Here is an 18,741-nt window from a genome sequence, read left to right on the forward strand (position 1 = left end):
TCCAGCAGTGAACTCACAGCCTGGTGGGAGGAAGCCACCATAAGTCTTCACTCCACATTTATCCACCTGATACTTCAGCACTTATGAGGTGGAAAAAACATGCAGGCACTGGCCAAGGCAGTTGAGAGGTGAAGGAAGCAATTAAACTCCAAGGAATGCAGAGTCTAGTGGAATTTATAAAATAGTTAGGCTGGTGATTAATTACTAAGTGCTATCACAAAGGTAATACTCTAATTTATGAGCAATGGTGTCTGTCATCTGTGTCTCCGGAAACTTCTCCTTCTGTCCTAGTCTTATCTGTTTTCTCAAAGTCCAATGATAGTTCACTGATGTCTTATATTCCCTGTTGTTCTGCACCTGATCGTTTTGGCAGAAGGACTTTGCTTTCCCCAGACTAGGAGACGCTGTCCATTTGTCAGTTCCTATCTGTGCAGGTGCGAAGGCAAGCATCTCAGACTGTCTAATGCTGTGAAGGGTGTCCACTCAGACACGGGCTTCTTTTGCCCAAAGCAGTTGCTCTTTCATAATGTACTTTTTGCCTATCTGGTCAATAGGGATTAAAGTTCTGCTTTGGCTACTCTTCCCAAGGAAAAAGACAATTTCTAGAATAAGTGAATAAAACTTACCATGGTCGATCCTCATTTCTGGTTCACCTGGCTCACTCTTCCAACATTTGCAAGAAGGGAATGTTATGAAATATTTCCCCTTCTTAATAAGAGATTGTTGTGTTCTCAGGTAGAGCAAAACACTAAATGGAAAATTTGTGCATGTCTTCCTTCCCCTTGCCCTCCTCTCCTTCAGTCCCTCATAGCTCATGTTTAATCTGTAATACAAGCCAGCTATTACAGTGAATGTGTTAAATGTGTGAAGAAGAGTGTCTAGCGGCACCTGTGTGGCTCACTTGGTTGACTCTGAATACTGGCTCAGTTCATGAGCTCGGGGTCATGGGATCAAGCCCCATATCCGGCTTTACGCTGAGCCAAGAGTCTGCTTGGGACTGATTTCTCTCTCTCTCTCTCTCTCTCTCTCTCTCTCTCTTTCTCTCTCCCTCCCTCCCTCTGCTTCTCTCCGTTGCTCACTCTCTCTGTAAAATAAAAAAATAAAAAAGAAGGAGAAAGAGAAGAGCATCTAAACTTTTCAGTAATACACCCCCATGGATAGAACTGTGCCCAATGTCTATATTAGGAAATACATTCAAAGAAACTAAATAAATTGTGACATTCATAAAATTAGAATTGGCAGGTCAGTTTGTCTTTCAATTCAAGTATTGTGTGAAAATCCTAAAGGACCCTGAAGTCTGGAGTGGGGGAAGGTTTGCAGGAAAGATTTACTAGGGTGGATGTCTTCTCCAGTCTTTAAGAGGAAGTAGCCTTATATGGAGAAGAAAAAGGCATCTAGTCAAAAAGGAACCACTTGATATCACGACTGTCACTCCCTTATGCACCAGGAATCCAGGGTCTGACGAAGGGCAGAGCAGATGTGAGGTAAAACGATAAACCATGCACACCACAAACTAGCATATAAAAACACTAACATTCAAAGTAACTGTGATTTTGTGTGGAAAAGATGAGTTAAAAAAAAGTAATAAGTCAATGACTTCAAACATGAACAAAGAGTGGATACTAGTCAAGACACTATAAGTTCAATCCTTATATTGCCGTGACTGTAACTTCTCGGTGCCCCCTCCCCTCTTGTCCACTCCCAAGTAGCTGGTACTGTCCCGCAGAGTGGGGTGCTGTCTGGCCATCACTAGGATCAAGGCATCGTTTTCACACTGGGCCCAGCTCGGTTCATACAGTGAGAAACAAACAGCCCGTCCTTAGCTGGAGCTAATGGGATTGTGGGGGCAGCACATGGGTAGGGGATCCAGTGGCCTCACGGGTTGATGTGGGGTTTCCAGGTGGTGTAGTGAATTACAAAATTAGTTTTTAGACTCTCATCAAAATTAAATTTGACATTAAATATCTCAGATAATTCACAAAACACCAATATGTCTCTAGATTCACAGAGCATGAGGAAAACCACTACAAGTTCTTTTATTTCTGAATTCTAAAAGTATTACAAAATAGGAAATATTTACAAAAACATATTCGTGATCACTTGGAGTCTCAAGAAACATAATATTTGCTTCCTGGAGAAGAATATAAAAGTCATCTATGTAATCCTCTAACTTTGCATGTATCTATCAAAGATCTAAAAATGTTTGCCCAGAATGACACAGAGAGAAAGGTATTAAATTAATGTTACAATGTTTCTATAAAAGCAATTAATAGTAGTGTCTCAATTCCACGTTTTACAGTCAAGGATAAAAATATAACACCTGGGTTCAGAGATTTCTCTCGCAGCATTTGGTAGATCCATACTACTGAGATGTAAATATGGCCGACGTGATCGTAATAAAAATGATTAAAATGAGCTTGTATAAAATTTCTCTTTAGATTTCTCTACCTGTTTCTTTTTGCTTCGTGTAGCCTGACAGTCATAGAAATAGTCTTAGAAATAGTTCAAGAAAGAATTAAGCAGGATATTTTATAAAATATGTGATGAGTTATAGAGTAAGTTACAGTGATATTAGGAAGTATCTGGAGATGAAATTAAAGAGATAGTAATTAATTTCTTGAGGACATTTATTTCCAAAGTCATATTAGAAAGTGGTAGCAATAAAAGAACAGATATCAACTCCAGTTAAGTTTTATTAGAAGTAATTTAGATTCTCTAATTGACAAAGGTCAAATGCATCCATTGTCTATGAGATCCTAATATAAAATCTCACCTTCCCAAAGAAACCTGTCAGATCATGGGTAAAATCTGCGGAAGAATGCTTTGAAACGCATGAATCAGTCAACTAGAAGAAAAACAGGCGCAGTATGAAGTTTACTAACATGGATGTGTTTTTAACAATTTAAGACGCTCTTTCCTTTATTCGGAAACATCGTGGTTTGAGATCCATAGCCTATAAGTTGAAACCTGTTCTGAATTCTAGAAGCAAACACCAGAAGAAGAGGAAAACATGAGCTAAATAAGCCAAAAGGAAAAAACAAAACATGAATGTTCTCTGAAGTGTGAGTCCTGAGGAAGAGCAGCAAAGGCCAGAAGGAGACTTGCTGCACCCTGATGTGGGATAAGCAGCTTTTTAAAATGGACTTGAAATGACTCAGATTTGTTCCACCCCCCGATCAAAATCAGGGATATCAAAGCATTTTCTTAGTGAGCCGTGATGTTTGTGGGGACTCCCAGAGTTGTCTTCTGCCCTTCGCACCGCACATCTGACTTACTTATTTGCTAGCATATAAATGGTTCTGTCATTAACACCACGATTTCTCTCCTCAGTGACCCACACTTAATTATCGCTCATGTGGTTACAGTAACAGTGCCAGGGAAAAGGGCATGTTCAGTGAGCTGTTTTTACACAATGTTCATTTGAAGGTATTAGGGACCTTCATCAGCCCTCTATGAGGATACATTGTTTCACTTTTTCCCAACACATGGACAGTTGTTCAGTTCACACCTTAGGCTTTTTTTTTTTTTTCATGATGCCGATATCTATGCCCCTGTATATTGACACATGGTAACACTGCTTCCATATCGTTATTAACTCACCTATAAACTTGCCTGAAGGTGATTTTTAATGTAAGTAATATAAATACAAACATAAACATAAACATAAATATAATAGCAAAGTTCCAGGCAGCATAGCTATAAACACATCTACAAAGCTTACCACCGATTAGCTTGAAGCCACCGATGTTGCTATGTTACCCACATTCTTCTAGAGCAGGTTTTTATATGCATAAATACCCACCTATTGAGTGTTAAGGCCAAGCAACATTTCAGTGGTTTAATCTCTCTTTTGGAGTTGGAAAATCCATTCCAATGTTCACTAAGCCGCTCCTTTCATAACCATTAAAGTGTACCGTCTCCCAATCACACAAGTGAAATGGCATGCTACACGAGAAATCAAACATCTGCTTGAGCTAAAATTATAATCTGTGGCTTTGAATGTCAGAGAGGAAATCAGCGTCATGAATGTTTAATCACTGAATGCTGGAGAGCGAGGCTGGCGGCTGCATTAGCAGTAGTATAGATGCTGGGCTTTATCATGACTCACTCTCACACCTTCTTGAACATGAGAGAACCGTGTCTACTCAGAAAGAAAGTGATGTTTATTTATAGTTTTCACTGGTGGAAACACTTTTGGATCTTGTCCTTACAACAGCCCCATGACATACGTGGGGCAGGTGTTTGGATTCCTGCTATAGACCCAGAATGAGAGCACGCAGTTTACCTGACTGTACTTGCAGCAGGTCACCAGCTAGGGGAGCTTGGACTGGAAGCCAGGTCATCGGGGACCACAAAGTAGGAGAAATTCATCCTCTTAGTTGAGGACACCAAATATATGTGACACAATAATTGCCCCCAAATATGCAGTTACTTCTTTTGGAGACCCCATAACGAACACATGTTCACAGATATAAACATAGTGTGCACAGGACCACAAATGCATGATGCTCTGACCGAAAAGTGGTAAAGTCAATGTATGTCTTTCATATGCTTACATATGGGAAAGCATAAAAAGAGCTTCAACCCATTTTCATTACAGGCAAATTAAATGAGGGGCCATTCAATAACTTGGAAATATAGTTGCTCAATACAAATAATTAAAGAAGAAAAAACTGAGATCCAGAAGTGTTTAAAGAGAAAATAAGTGACGGCATCATTCCATATAGAAATTGCCTGATAGGAGTGATCTTCATGAAAGGAAGGGTAATGCATGTCTTATGATTTTATAAGTTTATTTATTTATTTTGAGAAAGAAAGAGAGAGAGAGAGGCAGAGAGGGACAGGCAGGGAATCCCAAGCAGGCTCCATGCTGTCAGGAGAGAGCCTGATGTGGGACTCGATCCCACAAATCATGAGATCTTGATCTGAACCAAACTGAGATGCTTGGCCGACTGAGCCCCCAGGTGCCCCCCCCCCAAATTATTTGAAAAAGCAGATAGGAATTCTTGATATGGAAATTTAAGAGTGCTTTTGAACAAACCCAAGCTGCTTCTCTTCGCCCACCACTCCCACAACATGAGTGGCTTTCTCTAAAGCCATTCTGCACTGTTAGTTTTAAATAAAGTGAAAATGTACAGCTGGAAAAGGAAATCTGTAATCCAGTGTGGTGTGCAGAATATCAGGCTCTATGGATTTTTTTTAAAGAAGTGCATTCAAATAAATATCAGATGTACTGATTAAATATAACAATGTTTTCCTCATTGTAAGATTTCAACAGTTTTACGTGTGGTCAGAATCAAGAGAAGGTCCAGAGATCATCACGTTCCATTTTTTAGGTTATATTAAAAAAAAAAAAAAAAAAAAGAACAGGAGAGAAAAAGAGGGTGGGTAAAGAGAGGAAAAGGAATAACAAAATGGTGTTTTCAAAGAGAAAGTCATGATGATGTAGCTTAGGTATTTATCATATCTTAATACAAAATGCTAGTTATGTAATTGTGATATTCATAAAAATTAGAGAATATATTTAAGAATTGAGTTACTAGTGATATAATGCATGGATGGGACACAATTTTAAGATGTATAACAAATATGTTCCACTTTCTCTTCCCATGGGATTACTGTCCCAAGAAACACATTCTAACTGCTGTTTCACGTATATGAATGCACACACATGCATATGCATAGTATCTGTTGCACACACATAAAATAACCTAGTTTCACACATATACATTATAGAAATAGAACATATTCTATTCAATTTATAACATAAATTTATAACACAAATAGAGTATCATAGAATATCAACCTAGAAAGTGAATGCATGTGTAAATCAAATTCAATATCTAGCTAACCCTTAAACAACATGGGTTGAACTACAGGCATCCACTTACATGTGGATTTTTATAAATACAGTTGATGTCAATAGGTACTATAAATGTATTTTCTCTTCCTTATGAATTTCTTAATAACATGTTATTTTTCTATTGTAAGAATACAATATAAATACATATAACATACAAAATGTGTGTTAATAGTCAATGCTTAGGTTATCAATAATACTTCTGCTCAACATGAGGCTTTGAGTAGTTAAGTTGGAGGGAAGTCAAAGATTACATGGGGATTTCCAGCTGTGTGGGTACAGGAGCCCTGATCACCGAGTAGTTCGGGAGTCAAATGTGTTCTCTAATTTCCTATACATATAAAATCGAGCACTTTCCTGAATTCAGGGATGAATGTCTTCTGGAGAATTACCATATAAGTTTAAGTATCAAATGAGTCTCACTGTGGGTCCTATTGAACTTGTGCTTCAATCACAGGTCGCAGGTGCAGCTATGGGCCAGATCTAGCCGACATCATCTGGTTGCCACCTAATTTTGTAAGGCTGTTGAGCTACACATGATTTTCTATTCCTAAAAGTTTGAAAAAAAAGGTGGCAATTACATGACACATGAAAAATACATGAAATTCAACTTAGTGTGCACACAGTGCAACAATGCTGGACTAGACCATTTATGTATTATTGTGGCTGCATGTTTTTTTTTAATGCTTATTTATTTTTGAGAGAGAGACAGACAGAGTGTGATAACAAAGGGGCAGAGAGAGAGGAACACACAGAATCTGAGCTGTCAGCACAGAGCCCGACGCGAGGGCTCGAACCCACGAACTGTGAGATCATGACCTGAGCTGAAGTCAGACACTTCACCAACTGAGCCACCCAGGTGCTCCCTGTGGCTGTGTGTGTCGAGCATATGCAACAGAGCCTATACAGCCCATGGCATCTAAAGTATTTCTTATCTAGCCCTTTAAAGAAAATGTTTGGTGGAAAGAATGGACTAATAAGGCATATAAATGCACTATGCAATAATTTATGAACTCCTTTTATTGCTGACTTGTTTTCTTTTACATACTCTTTCTAGCTTTGAAGAGTCAGATATTTGTAGTATAATCATTAAAATAATTCTCCAGGTAAGTGTATGTGACTTCAAGAAGCAATTAAGTTGCAATACAGCTCTGTTAGCCAAGGAGAAGATAAACAGGTTATAAATCAAATCAGAGTACCTCTATTTCAAGGCTGTGAGGACTTCTAAACATAATTATTGTTTTGTTCTTTTTTTAACCAACGATCACAATAAACCAAAAGATACAAAATACTAAATTTTTAAATATATATATTAATGGGGGAGCCTGGGTGGCTAAATCCATTAAGTGTCTGACTCTTGATTTCGGCTCAGGTCATGATCTCATGGTTCATGAGTTTGAGCCCCGTGTTGGAATTCTCTCTCTCCCTCCTTCTCTCTTTGCCCCTCCTCCACTTGCATTCAGCTCTCTCTCTAAAAATAAATCCGTAAATTTTAAAAAATAATAACCTGAAAAATATATGCATATATTAATGTATTTAGCACAACTGTTCCACAATTTTAATAGATACATGTGCACACACACACACTCATTTATTTACACAAACATATTGACTTAAATATGTATTGCAAAGTTAATGCAAATGGAATAGAATGTCAATGAAATACTCAACAGTAAACGTGGGATACTGACTGGTGAGTGCAGGGATATTGGGCTGGATTTCAAAAAATCGGAGTTCAAGGCACAGTTCAGTACAAACAGAGGCCTCTACGGACCAACCACAGTGTTACCAGAGCTTCATGTGAGCCTCATCACCTGGAGGAAGAAGGAAGCCCAACCTTCTGAGGTTCCCTTGCTCTTAAAGATGCCTAGTAAGCGCGTGATTGTTTCAATAAACCCACTACCTCTGCTATTATATAAAACAACATTCCCTGTGGCTGTAGTTCAAAGCCCACAGCCCCAAACCCTAACCATTCTGGAATTTTAAAGGTGGGCCAAAACACCAACTTTGGACGCAGAGAACTCCCCTACGAGACCCCACATACGGTTGGGAAGTTTTATTAGGCAAATCCCACCGCCAGCCCTCAAAGTCCCATATCACTTACATATTAGCTTCTTTAGGTCAGTTCTAGTTCCTGAGTGGGATCTGAGGCAAATTACTTAACTTTTCTGCAAGCCTGCTTTCCTCTTCTGTAAACTGCATATACTATGCAGTTTTGTGTGTGAGGACTGTCTAAGAGAACACACCATGGAGCCTTGTGAAAGCCAGCTAGGAAATAAACATCATCGTCATATTTCAGACCTGACCTTTCTCCTCTAACGCTGTTTGCCTGATAAAGTAGACAGGAGCCTCGCTGAATCTGCTTTTTGTACAGCAATTTCTGATGATGTCCAAGAGAGAAAGTGCAAATTAGTCTATACTCATTTGGCCTTTTGTGTTATCAAGACTACTTCTCTACCCTCCTGGTAAATTAAGGTAAAGCTCTTCTATTACAAAAATATCTTTAAAATTAAATAATTATACTTTATTAAATTCAGGAAGATCTCACTGTCACAAGCTCTTTTTTTATTGCTCTTACTTCCTGCTCCAATCTCCTGGTCCTTAATCACACACTTACTTGCAAAATTGATTGCCAAGTTTATGGTCTCTTTTATTTTTAATACTACTGAAGTATTGACAGGTTTCTTCAAATTAGAATTAGGTTTCTGAGGGTAGATGATGATGATGATGATGATGATGATAATACTTCTTCTTCTTCTTCTTCTTCTTCTTCTTCTTCTTCTTCTTCTTCTTCTTCTTCTTCTCCTTCTTATCATTCTGTATCTCTCCTGGGATTTGAAAAGTCCTCAGCCGACAGTGGGTGTTTGATGAATATTTATTGAATGCATTTCTTATAAAAATAAAATACGTCTTGGAATTAGTGCCATCAAGAGAAGAAAGCATGGATTGTTGGTGTTTGACAGATGTCCTCACACCCCAGCCCTCCTCCCCCAACTATGTGGGAGATGAAATAGCTACTGACCCTGAACACCACCTTGATCATGTGTCCAGTGGGCAAAATAGCCTTACATTATCGAACTGTGAGGATTAAGTTATAAAATACATTTTCAGTGAAATATCTGTTACCCCAAAAGTCAGGGGGGAAAAGGCATAATTGGTAAAGAACTATTACTACATGTTCAGAAATAATACAAGATAAGCGTATTTCTTTTTTTTTTTAATTTTATGTTTTTTATTTATTTCTAGGAGAGAGAGAGACAGCATGAGCAGGGGAGGGTCAGAGAGAGAGGGAGTCACAGACGAAAGAGGCTCCAGGCTCTGAGCTGGCAGTCAGCACAGAGCCCGACACAGGGCTCGAACCCATGAACCGCGAGATCATGACCTAAGCGAAAGTCGGACGCTTAACCGACTAAGCCACCCAGGCGCCCCAAGATAAGCATATTTCTTAAAACTTTGGTAATGACATTATCTTGTGGCTGTGGTCATTTGCAATCGACCTATTAACCTGACTTGATATATTATACATTGCTTATTATGTGCTGCGCACTGTTTCTAAGCACTTTAAAATGCAAACTCACTTTATTTTTAGGACACCCTGATGAGATTGATACTATGCTCATGTTCATTTTACAGATGAGAAGGCTAAGATCCAGAATGTTAGAGGCCTTGCCCCTGGTCATATAAACTAAAACAGGGATGGAATGCAAGTTGAAACCTTGGGTTCTTTATTCTGTGTCCTTAACTCTATGCTCTGCTGTCTCTTTTCTGTTTTTTTCCCCTTTAGAACGTTTTCCTGTAGAAGACTAAGAAAGAGCCAGCCAAGGATCTGAAATATAGTACTTAAGGAACCCATGAAGAAAATCTGAGATAATTTAATTGGTATCAAAAATGAGAAGTAGATTAAAATTCCAGGCAGTACTTTATAAAAACAGAATTATGACAGAAGATAATTCAATTTAAATGAGCAGTGAAGAACAAGTCCATTTAGTCTGTATTTTTCAAAGGATATTAGGGGATTTAATAAATAGTTTCACTGGGGCCAAGCAGGTGAAGTCTGGATTGCAGGGTTTCAAAAGGGGAATTAAGCAGAAATTGAAGAAGCCATGGCTGGATCATTTCCTTAAGGAAATGGGCCATACTATCAATGAAGACTTGCCTTTGAAAAGAGATGGGCACTTTAATCAGAAAGAGCCAGGAGAGTTCTTTTTCTGAGTGGACTAGCTGGTCCTGGATGTTTGGACATTCAGCCCTCAAGTTCTCATGCATCCACGTGCTAGCCCTGTGCTTTGCTTTGGATTTGCTGGGCAGAGTTGGGGTCTGCAGCCGCTAACATCCGAGGGTTGGGATGGGCTTCAGAGAGGAAGAATCATTGTAAAGGAATCTAACCACTAGCACTACTGTTTATTTCAGAGTACACTTTATAGGTGTTTGCTTTTCCATTTGTAAAATAAAGAGCTCACGATCTTGAATGTGTTGTGGAAAGTAGATAGACCTGTGTACAGGGCAGCACAGAAAACGGGCTCAGTCAATTTCCTTTCCTTTTATCATGGGCCTGCTATTCTCTCCAGACACTAAAAGATAAAGGGAGGGGAGGGGAGGGAAGAGTTACAAAATGGCTGATGGGCTGGTAAGATTTTCAAACGCAAAACCACTTTGTTACATAATGTTGTAGCCCGTTTTTCTTTATTGAGTAGTTTAGTCTTTTCATATGAATGAAAGCCATCAAGCATGTATTTTCAGTTGAAATAAATAAAATAAATGTGTATTGGCTTTTTGGTTGACTTAAAAAAATGAAAGGAAATTGCTCTGTAATTTGATTTCCCAACATTGGCTATTTCTCCCCAGGCCAATATATTGGCATCAGGGTCACTTAAATCCATGGCTCACGATGGTTTCAAGACTAATTTTTAAATGCTCAAATATAAACGGTTATTTCTGAAAACTGTTAGAAGGGATGAGATCATATAATTTAACCCAAGCATCTAAAACGTAAACAGCTAACATCTCAGTAGCAAACTTTAAAGAAGAATTGTAATTTTAAAGGCTTGTTTCCCCTTTTACAGGAAGGGCAGAGCGCCAGCCTCCAGGGGACCACCACATCCTTCTTCAGTGAGCTCTTCCTACTGAACAGCTATCAAACACACCAGAGGCAGACACGGAAAATGCTCTGATTTGTTACCTGGTAGATCTTCAGAATGGCCCACATCAACATTTCTCAATCTTTTAAAATCCATCATCACCCCCCAAAGGAACCCTTTTAGACTGTTTTTTTCCCCTAATAGCCCTCCCCACAGACACCAGAAATGTTAATAACACAGGTGCACAGAATAACTGCTTACATATTGTGTGTGTGTGTGTGTGTGTGTGTGTGTGTGTGTGTGTGTACTTTAAAGATTTTTCATGGCTTCATTGAGATCTCATTGACCTATCACGTTGGGGAAGTTCAAGGTGTACAACCGGTTGATTGGCTACATTTACATGTTGTGAAATGCTCACCACCATAGCTGGCTAACGCCTCCACCTTGCCACATAGTTACCATTTCTTTTCTGTTCTGAGAACATTTAAGATCGACTCCCTTAACTTTCAAGGATATAGTACAGTTGTCACTAATTATAATATACAATACAGTTATCGTTAACATAGACACCATGCTATACACTCGATCTTCAAAATGTATCACCTTATAACTGGAATTGTTCAGCCTTTGGCCAATATCTCTGCATCTTCCCACCTCCAGCCCCCGGTAATGTCCATCCTACTCCCTGTGGCTGTGAGTTCAGCTTTTTAAGATTCCACAGATAAGTGAGATCATACAGTATTTATCCATCTCTGACTTCTCTCACTTAGCATATTACCCTCCGAGTGCATCCGTGCAGTTGCAAATGACAGGATTTTCTTTCTCTTTTTTCTTTCTGAAGACTTTCTTCTTTCTCATGACTGACTTATATACTGTGTGATTGTGTGTGTACATGCACCACACCTTTATCCATTTATCCACTGAATAACAACTTACATTGTTTCTGTACCCTGGCTAATGTGAATAATGCAGAGATGGGAATGTAGATATAGCTCCTTGATCTCCTTCCTGTTTCCACTGCCTTTGGATCTACACCCAGACGGAGGTGGGCTGGCTCCTAGGATAGTTTCAGTTTTAACGTTTTGGGATCCCTTATATTTTCCATAGTGGCTGCACCAATTTATCTTCCCACCAACACTGCACATGACTTGGGAATCCCTTTATAATTGTGCTTCATATATTACAAAAGGCTTTTCTCCTGCCCTCTAATATTCCACTGCCACAACATGAAGGTCTTATAACCCCACTGTCTCCCTCCCTCCTTCCCTCTAAGAGAGGTGAAGGACACTTCTGCTGTTTGCAAAGCCAGTAAAGTAGAGAAATAGCCCCCTCCCTGCCTCCTCCTCTTCCAGACAGACTGGGCCAGGGACCCCTTCCCCACTTATGGTCACATTTCAAAATGATGGCTTTCAAGTTCTTCAGAAAGACATTCCTGAGCTGTAAAAGGCCACAGGGCTTCTAAGAAAATTTACATCTCCAAGGGGCAGAGAAATGATTCACAATTACAAGTTTATTCAAGATGAGGAGAACATTAAGGCTCTCTTGGTCCTATCCATTCCCTTAAAATAACCACAAATCTTACCCTAGAAAGTAATGTTTCCCTTTTTAGCTCCTGCTTACTCCCATTATCATCATTACCCTAGTTGATATATTATTTGCTTTTCAATTTTTTTCTAAAGTCATGCATTTTTAGTAATGCCATTTCCTATCTTGCTTTCAAGAAGAATCTGAATTTTTTCAGCTTAAAAAAATCATGATAATAATTCAGGGTAATGGAATGTCTCTAACTTAAAGGATTACTAACATGGAAACCATTTCAAGGCACCCAAGTAAAACATGTGAGGGGATTTAAAATGCTTAAATTTTACTTGAAAACACCTATGCTCTGATAGAACTCCCATGAAATGTTCCTAAATATATTTTCTTTCCATTGTGAGGACATTTTCCACTTTAATTAGTGGCTGTGATAAGAGAAAGAGCTCAAATATTTTTAATGGTTTTAGAAAGTGAATTTATACATAGAATATCCATGTTTATTTTTGATTTTGCAATTTTGCTCAAAACCAAACCTTGCCCCTTGTATGTAGATGACAAATACACTGTCAACTCCAGTCCCACGCGCGTTAACTCGACTTCCTTTAAGAAAAGCTGTCAGTGCAAATACACTCAGCATTAATGCAATGCCTGGAAATTACACAGCTAATTCCAATGCCAAGGTCATCAGACTAGTACATCAGCTGTTTTCACGTTTCTCCACTTTCGGTTTTCTTTTAGATTTTTTAACTCTTCCTGCATAGGGTCTGGAGGAGGGAGAGAAAAGAGGAAAATTTGCCTCTAGTGGACCTAATAGTTTCTTTCTAGCCAAAGCTGCTGGCCTCAGGGGAAGTCTTCCCAGCCTGGAACTGTAATAAATTTCCCCACGAAGCATCTTGCCTCTTATGTGGAAGATACCAGGTAGATACATAAGTCTGTCTGTCTCTCTCTCTCCCTCCATTCCTCTCCCTTCATCTCTCCCTCCCTCTCTCTTTTATTTGTTTACTTTGAATACCTATGAAGGGCCTGGACCATCGCTTGCTTCCCACAGACATGGTTAAAACCTACCAGAAATGCCAGCCCGGCTGGGCCCCTCCCTTCTGTCGCAATGCTTCTGCATGAATCTGTCAGATTTGAATTGCTGACTCCAGCTGTCAAGACTGACACGTTAGTCCTGATTGTTCTTGGAGTGACCACCGGATACTTTCCCCCCTAGATTCCATTAAGGACATAGTTCTAAAAATCTATAGCTATGGGAGTTTTTATTCGACACGTAAATCTTTTTTCTACTGGGTTTGAAATGTACGGTTTTGAGATCATCTTTTTGTTATATTTTGTTTTAAATATGTTTTCTATTCTGTTGAATGAAATTAAGCATTGGATTTTTACGGAGCAAGCTGTAAAGACACAGAGGGGGAGTATCTCAATAAACATAAGGCTCAAATATTTAGATAGGAAATATGTCCTTCAGCAAGAAACAGAATCCGTGCAAATAGCTTAAAGCAATGCACCCTTGTTTCATTCAAGGACTTGAAATATGAATTTCCCACTAAAAGCATCCTATCACTCAAATGAGTTTGTCTTCTTTCTTATATCATAAAGTTAATAAAATGGCAATTGGATGATCTTCAACATCGCTCAGGTGTGTGTGTGTATGTGCACGCCTGCGTATTTTTCAAAGGTCTGAGATCACTGTGGTCACACATGAGGGCATACACTGGTTCCTGACTCATGCTGGTGACCGGCAGAAGGTGATAGCAGAGAAGGTTAAGTAGGGGAGGGAGAACTTCAGAAGAGTAAGACCAATGAGATACAAATAAACTGCAGTGGCAGAGACTCTGTGAGCATAGTTCTTACTCAGAGTTGGGCATTTGAGCCCCGATGTGGGACGCACCACAGGCACAGGTCCTCGCAAGGTTTGGGGGTGAATGTGGAAGGGGTGGTTGCAGTATAGCACGAAAATCAGCTCTGTCTTCATGCAAAGTTCACTTGCTGGAAATTAGCATTTCATGAACCGAATGTCTCTAATCTTCTATAAATCTATAGAGATAATTATGTTTCAGTATTAGCCATTAAGGTATAATCTTAAGCAAAAAAGTAAAACCGTGTTTAAAGTAAAAATACATAACATCTGCTTTCCATTTCACTTAACTGATTCCACGGAATAAAGGATATCATGAGAACGGTCTCCAATGGCAATAAAAGTGAAGTTAGAATGTTTAATGCTTTGCATTCAATAAACTGTTTCCCATTGTTAATCTCAAACAGTCATCACTACATCTGCCTTTAACATTTATATCTTTGTGCGATGAATTAGTAAACTCAATTTATTAACAATGGATAAAGCCAGTTAAAAAGAAATCTAATAGCACACTTCATGGCCAGTTGTGGGTTTCATTCTCCAGCAAAAGGAGCCAGTGATGCTCAGAGGACCAGCTGATTGTAGGAGTGGGGAAGAGCACGGACAAGATGAGTCTGAGGTGTCTGCGGTGCCAGAAAGAAAGGAAGTGTCCAAGGCAACCAGACCCAACACCCACATTCAGGGGGCATGCTGCCCAACACAAGGACCACCTGAAAAGTTTCCAGAGGCCCAAGCTGGCAAAAATTATAGCAAAAATTAAATAGTGATACTTTAGCCTGAAGTATAACACAAATAGCCTTGATTCCATATTGACTCCAATAAATAAAGTAGAGGAAATACAAACCTGTAGGGTAGAAGAACACTCAATGCTGTATGTGGACACTCTACCCTCTGGGTGGTGGGGCCTAACTCCTCCCCCAGAGCTTTGGGGCTTGCTTCCAAAAAGTGCCCTACGGAAGGGGACACACCGGAGGGAATGTGCACTAGAGGAACATGACAAACAGGGCCCCAGTCCCATGCTCCAGGTCAACATCAACAGACTGATAGGGAGATCACATAATGTAATGAAGACAGCACATTACTTCCAAGACTTTCCTCCCCAAACCCCCTACTCCATACTGATTACAAGACAAACAGACAAATCCCAATTGAGCATTGTTCTACAAGATTCTGACTATCTTCAAAGCTGCCCTCAAAACCCTGAAGATCATCAAAAACAAGGAAAGTCTAAAAAACAGTGACAGCCAAGAGTTGCCCAAGGAGACATGATGAGTAAATGTACTGTGGTGTCCTGGACGGGCTCCTGGGACAGAAAGACGACATCGGAGAGGAAGTGAGAAATGTATGAAATTTAGTTAATAATAGTGTCTTGATGCTGATTTATGAATTGCTAATGGAAGATTGAAATAACACAGGAAAATGAACATGGAGTATATCAGAAGTCCAAACTAAATCTCTCTATAAATCTAAAACTGTTCTAAAAATAAGTTTAATTAAAAAAAATGAGACCTACTGCATAGCTTGTCACTTCTCTTAAGTACTCAACTATTATCATTTCATTTCATCTTATTTAATTTTCCTATGTGCAGGAGTGATTCATGAACATAGCAAAGATTTCTAAAAATATTAAGGAGCTATGATAGTTCAATAAAAGATTTCACTTTAATTAAATTAGAAGGAAACCCTTCTATCCTCTATTTCCCTCCAGGGAGGGGGAAGTTGTGTCATCTTATTACAGCATTTCCCTTAAGGCCTTTTCCCTCTTTGATAATTTTTTTGTAGTAAATGAGCCCCTGAAGATAGGGCTAGCCAAGGATATTCCATTTATGTATACTTTTTGCATACACACACACACACACACACACACACACACACACACTTTTTTTAAATCATAAGCTATTAATGAGGCATTAGGAAGGAAACTCTTGCTTTCTATGTTTATTTAGAAGACTTTGGTGTCTTTTCTGACTAGACTTGATAAATAATATTAAGGGAAAACCAACATACTATGATAAGATCCCAAAGAATATTCTCAGTGAAATGATATGACCAAACTGAATTGATAATACAATCATCAGTACATATATGATAGAAACATAACATTAGCATCCATCACATTTTTTTATTGAGAGAGAGATCACAAGGGGAGAGGAGCAGAGAGAGAATCTTAAGCGGACTCCATGCTCAGCATGGAGTCCAATGCAGGGCTTGATCCCATGATCCTGGGATCATGATCTGAGCCAAAAACAAGAGTCAGACACTCAAACAACTGAGTCACCCAGGTGACCCATCATCTGTCACTTTCTTGACCCACTTGCTAGACAAGTATCCCCTCAGCCCTCTCCTTTTGGGTCCCCCACCTGTGAGCTACATATGAGGCTAGACATGACAGAGGACTGGTGCTGGCAGCCCGACGTCACCACTGCTACAACACAGAAATTCACAGTCTTCTAGTCAAGACAGGAAAAAGCAAACCCAAATGAGTGAGATACCAAAATATTAGAGTCAGAAATAAGTACTGTAGTGTAAAGCTCTGTTAGATTACAGGTACCAAAGGATATCAGGAAAAACAAAAAAGTCACCCAAGGCCCAGTAACCTGAAAACCCTTGCGAGAGGCAATGGGAATTCATCTCTCTTGGGGAGCCAAGAGGACCAGGTTTGCCAGCTGGCATGCCCAAAGTGACAATGAGCACAGAAAGTCTAGAAAAAGTGGGCTCATCAGCCTGATTGAGGTGACTCATGCTGCCGGGAAATGAGAATAAACACCAAAGACATAAACAGAAACAGGTGAGAGAGAGTCTTGAAAGCCAAGTGAGGGAAGCTGGTTTTCACCCTGATGTTTGTTGAGTAGGGACTAGGTGACAAGGCAGCTGTGAGTGGAAACGATCACTCTCCAGTGTCTGGGACGGAACAGGAGTGTGTGGGGAAGACTTTGGAGTGGATCTTCTGTAAGTACCAGGGCCTGGCGGGGACGCCCACAGTGGGAACTAAAGGTGGGGGCCTTTCCCAGGGTGATTTCGAGACCAAGGGGGGACGGAGGGAATGAAGCAAGAATGAAGAGGGAGGGAATGAAGAGTCAAGCGTGCATCCCAGTTTTCAGCCTGAGGAGCTTGGAGAACCATCACAAAACTAAAAAAGAAACAGGGGCACCTCTTGACTTAATTGCTTAAGTACCTCACTCCTGGTTTCAGTCAGGTCATGATCTCACAGTTTGTGAATATGAGCCCCATTTTGGGCTCCATGATGACACCACAGAGCCTACTTGGGATTCTCTCTCTCTCTCTCTCTCTCTCTGTCTCTTTCTGTCTCTCTCTGCCCCTCCCAAGTGTGCACATTCTCACTCTCTCTCTCAATATAAATAAATGTTAGAAGAAAACTAAGAAAGAAAGATTTAGGTGAATCCTCAGCCTGCTATGGATCGATTGGAGTGGTGAACATTTTGGGGCATGTCCATGGGTAGGTAAGATCATCACATTCAGAAATAATGGTCATGGACAGGTAAAAATGGAGTAATAAGATCTAAGATTCTTGAGTTGCCATAAAACCGTAAGTGTGCCTAACATATAATTATACAACGTTAGGTCAAATAATGAAGAAGAGGAATATTTGGAGTTTCCAAGAACAAGTACATGAGATAAGTAGCTCAGCTGGTCTTCTGAAGATATAGGCCACGTAATGGCCTATTGCAGCATATGAGAAAGAGATAGCGTCATCTCTCCAAAAGTGCAGGACTCACTGGTCTGGGGTGTGGGTGCTCATGCCATTCATCCTCCAAACAGGGACACTTCTGAAAAGAAAAGGGCCACCATTTTCAGGTGTTTGAAGTCATAGTGGGCATAAACGCATACTGTTCCAGAGAAGCCAGGCAGAACCAGCGCGTCATCTACACACCTACAGGCCACCTCACACTTTTTCCTTGCCTGGAAAATCCCTGTTGCCATTAGAATAAAGGTTTTCATATTAAAATATTGTAGCCAACACCCTAGTGCGACTAGCCTCCAAATGGTGGCCTCCCTAGAGGCTGAAGGGTCACTGGCTAAACCGGGTAGAGTGGCTGCCATGGGGCAGGGCAGATGGAAGCATGGGAAGGAAGTACAGCAGAAGCCAGGGGTGCAGGGAAAGGTGATGGTCAGGGCCCTAAGGACATGCTGTCTGCATTGTAGCCATCTGGGCACCCCTCCCTGGGCACTAATGTGGTGGCTAATTTTATGTGTCAGCTGGATTGGCTAAGGGCAGCCTAGGGAGGGTGTCACCGGAGGGTGCTCTGGAGGGCCTCAGCATGCAAATCAGTACACTCAGCAAAGAAGACCCTCGCCAGTGCCGTGGGCATCACCCAGTCCACGGAGGGCCTGAATAGAACAGAAAGGTGCGGGAAAATGAATTCACTCTTTCTGCTTGAGCTGAACCC

The sequence above is a fragment of the Hyaena hyaena genome, unplaced genomic scaffold (assembly GCF_003009895.1).
Source record: "Hyaena hyaena isolate Hyena2069 unplaced genomic scaffold, ASM300989v1 scaffold_484, whole genome shotgun sequence".
NCBI classification, from domain to species: Eukaryota; Metazoa; Chordata; class Mammalia; order Carnivora; family Hyaenidae; genus Hyaena; species Hyaena hyaena.